General features: G+C 40.7%; 1 long non-coding RNA gene across 1 annotated transcript; it reads left to right on the top strand.

Moving 5' to 3' along the window:
• Positions 1 to 1,264: 1,264 nt before the first annotated feature.
• Positions 1,265 to 3,860, top strand: LOC136538973 (uncharacterized). Its single transcript, XR_010779514.1, has 5 exons — positions 1,265 to 1,705; positions 2,378 to 2,452; positions 2,611 to 2,755; positions 3,393 to 3,456; positions 3,713 to 3,860. It is a non-coding gene; the product is annotated as an uncharacterized lncRNA (long non-coding RNA).
• The last annotated feature ends 4,664 nt before the right edge of the window (positions 3,861 to 8,524 follow it).

Below are 8,524 nucleotides of genomic sequence, written 5' to 3'. Positions count from 1 at the left end.
CTCGTCGATGCCGTGAACACTCTGAAGCTGCAATATCCGGAGGTCCAAGTTGAAGTCGCCGCCGACACTCCTGCAGCGGATCCGAAGAACGGCGCCGCTCATACATCCAAGTCCAAGAACACCACCACCAAGGAGAAGAAAAGGACCGGGGTTACTGCGGCCGTGGAGAAGATGAAGCAAAAGGACGGCTAACCCCCTCTTTCTCTAGCTTCATCTCGGGAAGGTGTTGCTGCTCCTTTTGGCCGCCGCTCCTCTTCTGCAGCCACATCTTCGGGTGGAGGTGGTGCAGTAACTAATACTCGGCCTCCTAGTACTAGCCGCAAGTTGCTGCAGCCACTGATGTAAGTAAACTCAAGAACAATAGTGCTAGTGCCAGATTGTATTTATTCTGAGTATATGCTTCTTCTAGTTTAAATGAACCAAAGCATATCCTACCATGTCTGTCAAACCCACCATATCACCATGTCTTTACTTTCAGGTTTTGTTTATTGGCATACCTAAATTTTTTATTTCATCTTGACATACAGAAACATTTTATTATGGACATCGTAACGATGCATGCACATAGGCAATATTGCATTGCATTTAGTTAGTATACCGCTAAAATAACTTTATTTTTTTCTATTTTTAGTGACATAGCTATCCTAGCTCCTCAGTTGTACTGCCGTGTTGTGCAATTACCAATTCCCCTATTGCCATATGCAAGCAGTTCAAATAGAACAAATTGACAGATTTTGCTTGTTTCCCATGTCCTGCCATACCACTTATGTTTGATAGTTTTTTATAGCATCTTTTTTTATTAACATTCATTCTTATTATGTCATACAGATTGAAAAAAAATGAGTACTAGCCGTGATAGCTAGGGTGGACCGGTCTGCTGTTGAATTGTTGATTTTCATGTGCGTGAATAAATTGTTGACGGGTACGGGTGACCCGCTGGGTATGATTTACCCGGCCAGGTATGGGTCTAGTAAAAATTCTCCACCCATGGCAGGTATAGGTATTCTGACGGTACCAAATTTTTATGGCGAAAATAGGTCTGAGGTGACCATACCCAATAAAAATTTATCCATTGCCATCCTTTCCTTAGTCAAAACCAAATCATACCCCACGACCGCATATCTCGTCAGCTCCTCCGCATACACTCTCCCTTAAAAAATTGCAACTCTACATGGCGTTCGGCTGTACTACTTCTCGCTTGTTTCAGTTTATTTCAGCTTATTTTCTCTCGAAATAATACTCAACCATCCGAAATAATCCAAAATTCACTATTGCACGTACCAGCCGAACGCCCTCCTAATCTGGATTGCTAGGCGGCGGTACTTTGATCCGGATTGCTAGGCGCCGGTGCCATCAGAGGAGAATCACCAACTACCCAGCACTGATCTGGAGGAGTGCCTGGGGGCGAGGGTGGCGGCGATGGCGAGACCCTGCCAGAGCTGATCCGGAGGAGTGCCTGGGGTCAGCGGCGGCGGTGAGACCTTGCCAGCGCTGATCTGGAGGAGTGCCTGGGGGCGGCGATGGTGAGACCCTAGGGACGGTGCCAGCGGCGGTGAGACCCTAGGGGCGACGCCAACGGCGGCGAGACGCTGGCGGTGGCACCGTACCAGGAGCAGCGGTATCGTGGACCTTGTGAACAACCCTTCACCGGCTGCCACATCCTGCATATCAGCATCACAGCAACATGGGTTCCCCATAATCCCAGGTGACGTCGGAGGATAATCATAGCCTCAACTACCCAGGGCCCTTCTTCTACAGATCTACATTGTGTTCTAAGTTCAATCACTCTGTACCCTATGCTCTCCTGTCACAGAAGTTCACTACTGTTCTTAACAAAATAGGGTCTTGCAATTTGTAGGAAATAGTGGCCGGGCAGTGTATCGAAGACTTTTGCAACCAGTTTACATGCCAAACAACATTAGTTCTTGATGAAGAGCTGTTTGGGTACATGTATATCTGTACAAGTTGGCCCATGCAACAGGTTTATTATTTATACATGCTAAAAAGATCAATGCTTGGAAGACAGCTATTCACGTGCCTGAACCTTGATTACTTCTGTTGGGTTTCAACTCTAGCCTACCCCAACTTGTTTGGGACTTAAAGGCTTTGTTGTTGTTGTTGTTGTTGTTGTTGCTAAAAAGATCAATGCTCTTATATAGTGAAAATGAATCCTGCTTATTTTTTCTAGACTTTAGTGCTCTAACCTCCGATTGTGAGTTGTTGAAAATGTTCTAGCATTTGTCATTTTTTGTGTGTTAGTGCTCTTTATTTTTACTCGAGTTCAGTAGTTGTTGACGACCTAAACCAACACTGTAGTTGTGTAGTTTTATCGTGGCGAGGATTAGATCCTGATTTAGTTAATTTTCTTTTATTTTAGGATTATCATGGAGCTGTAAGGATCTGATGGAAATTTGATTTCCCACACAACTGTCCAGACAGTGTATATATATTGGTAAGTTTTCACACTCCCTATAAATCATTGTCATTTCTGTTGGCTTGACCTTTTAATTTCGTTCATATATTCCTTAAGGCATCTGTTCGAGTGTGTTCACAATATCTTTTCAATTTCGTTCATATATTCCTTAACGCACTGTTCAAATTTGTTTACAGGACCAGATCGTAGAGTGGATGCTTAGTGATTGTTTATTTTTTGCGAACCATGTGTGCAGCAATTGTTGTGGTCTTGCACAAAGGAGATTGCAGCAGGTTTTGATATGACTGCCTGGCTGAAACTCTGCAGAAACAGGGGTCAAAGGTGAGTGCTTGATTACTGAATCCTGATTCAGATAATGTACTTGTGCAAACTAGGGCATATATCTCATGAACTCCAACATTATTATTAGATGGAATTGGGCATATATCACATTTTTTACGAAGTCAGATAGCTCTATATCACATTATTATTAGCAACGCATATATAGCCCAGGACCGACTGTGCAAACCTGTATGCAAATTGTAGTTTGACTCCACTGTGCTAAGGTTGAGATGTAATCCAACTCTGCAAGTCAAAGATTATTATATTAACCATTCTGATTTTAACTTTCTTATATTTTTGGCGTGGACTGTACATTGAAAGATCTACCTATTTTCCTTTGTAACCAAGGTGTTAAGCACATCATAAAGGTGCAGGGTCACATGATGTATTTCTACAATAGTACAATGTGGCTAGTTTGTATGATAAACAATCAACTAAGTTGCAATCATCTAAAAAGAGTGTACCAACAGAGCAGGCATGCAACTATGGCAAGGTGGACTCATTTAATTTTTAGACTGAAAGTGTGATGCCATGTAAACCTAGAATCTGAATCCTCACATGATTAATCCTACTATGACTTCAGACATGTCTGGCTCACTTTGGAAATATGCTGATAAAAAAATTTCTGAATCTGCAGTTGTAGAGGCGCAGTGGTGGTTGTGGCATTGCAGATATGATGTTTATTCTTCAAAGAAGAGCAGGTTTGATCAAATTACTAGAAGATTAATCCCTATTGCTTTTCGAAAAACACTAGATCATGATTTAACTAGTCATGACTTTATAGTGCAGTTTGTGTGACCTTATTGAAATCATGTTCCTTTATTTCGATGGGAGCTAGTTTTGTTGATAATGTTGTGAATTTCATATATAACATTTCATACGTAGGGATGTTTTTCTTAGGGTATTGTACCAAAATGTTTGTATAGTTACTATATTTTGCACCTTTTTTCCTCGCAGGATCGATGAAATAGGAACACGTGATGAATGGATGGTTGGTGGCATTGTAGATGGCTTATTTGTGTTTTGTATATTTTATTCCCATATGAATGTTGTATACAGAAAAATGTGCCCTGGATTTTTCAGATGGTGCTCATTGTAACACAACAATTACTTCTTAATATATGGCTGAGAGTTTTTTATTTCTCATGTGTGAGATGATCTCCAATTTTCCATTATATTGCAAATGGATTATTTATTTATTTGGGTCCAAATTATAATAATTTCCAATATTAATGTTCATTATATGATTTATTATTCCTTGTTACGCATGTAAGCATTGCAACAATCCACACTAAAGGTAGCAATGTACTATACAAACCATTCGCCTGCGGTTGGTACACATATGTAAGTGTTGCAATAGCCATCAATATCCGTTGCAAGTTTGCAACGATTATTTGTAAGTGTTACCAACACATATGTAAGCGTTGTAATAGACCCTTGCAATGCCACTTCTAGCAACGTATAATAATGCGTTGGTATAGGTCTCATCAACGCAAATATGAAATTGTAGCAACGCATATATACGTTGTTGCAAGTTGTTCCCCCCTAGCCTCTGCATGCCTCTATAACCATCCCATCAAAGCCTTCTCTCTCCAATAGCAGCAAAGCTCTCCACCTTTCTAGTTTTCATGGCCAACAAAGAGATCGTCCCCTATGGTTTTGATCCTAGCAAGAAGCCCGACGCGTTTGCGCTAACCGTCGTTCCTCTTGAAGTTACCCCCATTCGCTCAAGCCAATCTTACTTCACCCAAGCCATCCGTCATCTGGCTCTTGTTCCACCGCCGCTGCGTCCACTTCTTGAAGACAAGCCACATCAACAAGAGCCTCGCCTGGACCTCCAGAAGCTGATCAAGGTGACGAAGGAGATCAACCTCCTTCCTCCGAAGGGACACGAGGTGTTGACTGGAGTGAAGACCAACAAATTTGGGGACGATACATGTGCAAAATATAAGTCGGTCACCCCTCACACCACCATTGATGGAGTCCCTGCTATGCCGGATCAGATCAAGGTTGTTCCATCGAAGGAGAAGAAGTGGAAGGCATCATCACCACCTATCCTAGAGGCTGGCCCTCCTAAAGAAGAAGATTGAAGACCTTTCCGATGTCATCTATACCCTAGAGCAAAGGATCGATGAGGAACACGTTTATCGCAAGAGCCGGCAATGCAATCTTAATGCTTTAAATCACTTTGTTGTTAAGATGAAGTGAGAATTAGATAGTCGATAATAAGGCATGAGTATTTAGGTCATGTGTTTAAAGATAGTATGTTTAGGTTACTCGCTTAGCTCAGATCATTAGAATATTAAAGTTTGTGTTAGGTCATCAAAAGTTTGTGTTTAGTTTATGCTTGTGTAATAAAGTGCCTTATATATTAATGGAGTCTTATTATTATTATATTCTCTCTAATTCTTTTTGGATACGTGTTTGTCTCCACATATTGTGCATAAAGGTATACAGAAAAACAAGTGTGGGGGAAGCACACTGCAACAACAAGACGAGACTCGATCACGAAAATCACAAAATTCAGAAAGCAATGGACCAAGAACCACACTCGCCAAAGTTGGACCTAAACGGGCCCCAGAGTGGGCCGCCCGACCTCCTACATGGGTCGGTCGGCCCATCACAGCGCTGCCTCGCCTCGTGCTTCATCCATGGTCAGGTTTGAGCCCAATACACTCTATTTTTATATGTTTCGTTTTCCATTTCGAACCGAATTAAGAATCCATTGATAAACAACTTTAAAACCCAAGGAAAGATTATTTCAGTCATGACCTAAGGATAGACTCACATAATACTTTTCCTAAAAGTTATGCTACTATTGGAAACTTATTATTAGGGACCCCATGTTACTTAATTTGTTATGGAATGAGATATAGTAGAATGATGAGAACTTGATTCTTGATGTCTCGTTATTGGAGAATTTTTATTTCAAAAAGTAAAAAGATTAGCTACACCTCTCCTCTGTGGTAAGCAATGTCCCACCAAAGCCAAATATGATATATAGACTAGAGAAACCTTCTACATATACTACTTGTCATTGTGTTGAGTTTGGTCAAACCTTGTGACCCTTGTTGAGAAACTTATCATGCTCTCAAGATCAAGATCACGTACACTCCACATATATCTGTTGCTCCTATTCTGGGAGTACGCAACAACATGTTTTCCATCCACCCAAAAATGTTCTACTCCTATATTGGGAATAAACACAAAAATATGCTTGATAGGATAAATGCTCCAAGTTCTTATAAATGTCTCTCTTGACAAGTTTCAATTGCGGAAAGAGAGGCATGGGCTATGCAAAAGTTATTCATAAAAGAAAGAAAAAGAAAAGGTATTGAAAAAATAGACAAGTGTCCGAGATATCTAAAACAAAGGGTACTCAGATGGCCACCTAAAAACAGGGAAAAAGAGAGAGATGAATAAGATAGCTCATGTTTTCTTGCAAAAGTTTTTCAAGTTTCAATCAAGAGAGATATGTTTCAAGGAGCATAGTAGAATTAGGTTAGCCACCATATATATATCCACACACATGCACATCTTGATCTAAGAGTATGGCATATTTCTCCTTGGATCCTTGTTTTGACTTTACAATATATGCAATGCAAGTATGTTTTCATATTCATCCCTACCTGAGCTCCACATAAGCTTTTAGAAGTAGGTAAAAAGAAGGCAAAGTCATCAATGCCTTGGTGAGGATCCAAAAATACCACATGTATAGTGATTTGAGAGTACTAAAAAGAGAAGGTAAGCTATGTTTTGTTTTCAAAAATCTTAAAATGTTTCTCCAATTGACTTGACTGAAGGAAGATGGTGATCTGTTTCAAGCCGTTCCATTCTTCAACCGCCCAAAGTTTCATGTTAGACACTTTGAATCCTGCAGTGCATGCATGACTAAAAATGGTTTTATGTTGATGACTTGTTCTAAGGTTATGTCTTGAGTAATCCATCCTTTTATCGATGATGAGTAAAAACCCAAGTGTCGGGGAGTTCGTTGATGGTAGTTAACATTCATCATAACTCGTCAATATAACTTGTATAAATGGCTAAAATGGATCACCAATGTAGACTTAGGGGTTTAAACTAACAAATTTTACGAGTTTTGGTGAATCTGTGTTTTCAGCAGGATTTAATTAGAAAACCATCAAGGAGGATCTATTCATCAAAAGAAATCACGGAATTCCACCATATAATTGACGTGGGAAGACTCTAGAAGGCTTCAGAAGGCAAATCACCGAAGCGGGACACGTGTCTCTGACATGTGGGACCGCTCGACCCCACCTAGAGGCCGCCCGGCACCTGTGGGCCCCACCTATCAGCCTCGATGTTATATCGGTTCTCCACCGCCTTAAGGATTGCATCTCCACCATTCTTTAACTCGGTTTGATCCAAAGGCTCATGTTGGATGCTCCAGGCTATATATACCAGCCAGCACCCTCCCTCCAAGGCAAATGCCTCATTTGATCCTAAGAGTTGAGAAGCCAGAAACACTAATTCATATGTCCACCAGGATCAAGGCTAGCAATCAAGAGAAGATTAGTCCTCAATAGGATCTAGTATTGTATTAGAGATAGTGAGATAGAGTGAGAGGGAAGAGTTAGAACTAGAAGACCTTAGCAGTCTCCTCTACGCTCCTATTATCTAACCTTAATTATGAAGTTGATATAAGTTAGATTTGGTTATTCTCACACACGTTTCCTCGAGTTCGATATAAAACTGGGTACTCCTGGTGAAGTGCTACATCGGTATAATATCCATGTGCTTGCGGATTATTCTATGTGCATTAATTTATACCAACATGCCCTCAAATGACTTCTCCAACTTTCTCTATGCTTCATGAGCCATCTCAATATTCTTGATTTCCTCAAATGTTCTCTTATCCAATGCATCATGAATAGCACTAAGAGCAATATCATTGTTTTGTAGCAATACTTCTTCGGCGGCAGTGGAAGCTTCGGCATTGGCTACCTCAATCTTGATCTCCACTACCTTCCAAACCTTCATATTGATTGACTTGATATATATAGTCATCTTAGCCTTCCAATAAGGATAATTTGAGCCATCAAATTAGAGTGGCTTCTTGGTGTTGTTGATTTGAGCCATTTTGACATCGAAGGTTGTTAAGCCTTAAATCATGGTGACCATGTCTCTGATACCACTTGAAAGGTCCTAATGGCTAAAGGGGGGTGAATAGCCTATAAAAAAATTCTACAAAACACTAAGCAAAGCGGTTAGACAAAAATAAGGCTAAGTAATACTTGTGCTAGCCTATTAAAAATGCAAGCCATCTACCACAATTCTAGTTACTATAGTCTCTAAGCACACAATGGTAAGTCACTACCACTAAGTTAGTCAACTCTCAAAGACTAACTAAAGAGCCTCACTAACCACTAGACCTGACACAAGCTAGCTCTCAAAACTAATTACACTAAAGAGCTTAGCAACACTACAAAGTAAAGCAATGATGAGGTAGTGAGGTTATACCGACGTGGCAAGCGATAATCAATCAATCAATCACAAGAGAACCAATAAAATCCTTGGGACAAGATGACACGATGATTTATCCCCGAGGTTCAATTGCTTGTCGATAAGCTACATCCTCGTTGTAGCGATTCACCCACTTGGAGGTTCACGCGCTAATAGGCATCACACACCTAACCCGCAATCAGGTGCTTCGCAACCAACACAAGATGGGAATACACAAGCAACGAGCAATCCACTAAAGTACATTTTGGCTCTCTACCGAGGAAAGGTCAAGAACCCTCACAATCA

This window comes from Miscanthus floridulus, chromosome 2 (assembly GCF_019320115.1).
Source record: "Miscanthus floridulus cultivar M001 chromosome 2, ASM1932011v1, whole genome shotgun sequence".
NCBI lineage: Eukaryota > Viridiplantae > Streptophyta > Magnoliopsida > Poales > Poaceae > Miscanthus > Miscanthus floridulus.
The sequence above is the reverse complement of the archived record's forward strand: the minus strand, read 5'-3'. Positions and strand labels throughout refer to the sequence as shown.